This window comes from Nanorana parkeri, unplaced genomic scaffold (genome assembly GCF_000935625.1).
Source record: "Nanorana parkeri isolate BGI_ZX_2015 unplaced genomic scaffold, ASM93562v1 scaffold1269, whole genome shotgun sequence".
Lineage (NCBI taxonomy): Eukaryota > Metazoa > Chordata > Amphibia > Anura > Dicroglossidae > Nanorana > Nanorana parkeri.
The window spans coordinates 223,629-224,828 of record NW_017307537.1 but is presented as its reverse complement, the minus strand read 5'-3'; the positions used below and the strand labels follow the sequence as shown (position 1 = coordinate 224,828).

General features: G+C 46.8%; 1 long non-coding RNA gene across 1 annotated transcript in view; it reads right to left on the bottom strand.

Annotated features, from left to right (window-relative positions):
- Window positions 1-261: 261 nt before the first annotated feature.
- Window positions 262-1,200, bottom strand: part of LOC108797395 — a 1,083-nt gene continuing 144 nt past the window's right edge. Inside the window, exons 2-3 of the long non-coding RNA XR_001941883.1 lie at window positions 808-812; window positions 262-289 (exon numbers count right to left, since the gene is read on the bottom strand). This is a non-coding gene — a long non-coding RNA (uncharacterized LOC108797395). The remainder of the gene's footprint in view (window positions 290-807; window positions 813-1,200) is intronic.

The window sequence follows — 1,200 nt, the reverse complement described above, 5'->3', positions numbered from 1 at the left end:
ACACTTGGTTCCATAGATTTTGGTGACAACCCCCTTTTAAAATGGGTTTTGGTTGATTTCCTCAGGTTGAGATGAAAGTCCACTTCAGACTGGCTGGTCATAGAATTCAGTGGTCTTTAACATGTGTTTAGGAGTATTGCTAGAGATTTACACGACAGGTCTGCTCTAATATTGCTTGTTAGGTGACAGGTCCTCTCTAACATGGCCCTTAAAGTGACAGGTCCTCTCTAATATGGCTCATCAGCAGACATGTCCTCTCCAATATGGCCAGTCAGGTAGCAGCTCCTCTCTAATATTACCCGTCAGGTGACAGGTCCTCTCTAATATGGCTCATCAGCAGACATGTCCTCTCCAATATGGCCAGTCAGGTGACAGCTCCTCTCTAATATGGCCAGTCAGGTGATAGGTCCTCTCTAATATGTCCAGTCAGGTGACAGGTCCTCTCTAATATGGCCAGTCAGGTGATAGGTCCTCTTTAATATTACCAGTCAGGTGACAGGTCCTTTCTAATATGGCTCATCAGCAGACAGGTCCTCTCTAATATTACCAGTCAGGTGACAGCTCCTCTCTAATATGTCCAGTCAGGTGACAGGTCCTCTCTAATATGGCCAGTCAGGTGATAGGTCCTCTTTAATATTACCAGTCAGGTGACAGGTCCTTTCTAATATGGCTCATCAGCAGACAGGTCCTCTCTAATATTACCAGTCAGGTGACAGCTCCTCTCTAATATGTCCAGTCAGGTGACAGGTCCTCTCTAATATTTCCAGTCAGGTGACAGGTCCTCCCTAATATTTCCAGTCAGGTGACAGCTCCTCTCTAATATTTCCAGTCAGCTGACAGGTCCTCTCTAACATGGCTCATCGGCAGATAGGTCCTCTCTGGTATTTCCAGTCAGGTGACAGGTCCTCTCTGGTATTTCCAGTCAGGTGACAGGTCCTCTCTGGTTTTTCCAGTCAGGTGACAGGTCCTCTCGCCGAATATGGCAAGCCGGTCCACTCTAGTCAGGTGACAGGTCCACATTAACACGTGGCAGGCACACTTTGGTGTTGGTTTAAGTGACCGGTCCTCTAAAACATGGCTGGCCAGGTAACATACAGCATAAGAGTGGGTGACAGGTTCATGTTACATCAAGCTTTCCATGTCCTTTTTTAGTTGGCTACATGTTTCTATCCACAGTTCTATTATTGCACCGCCCAGCTA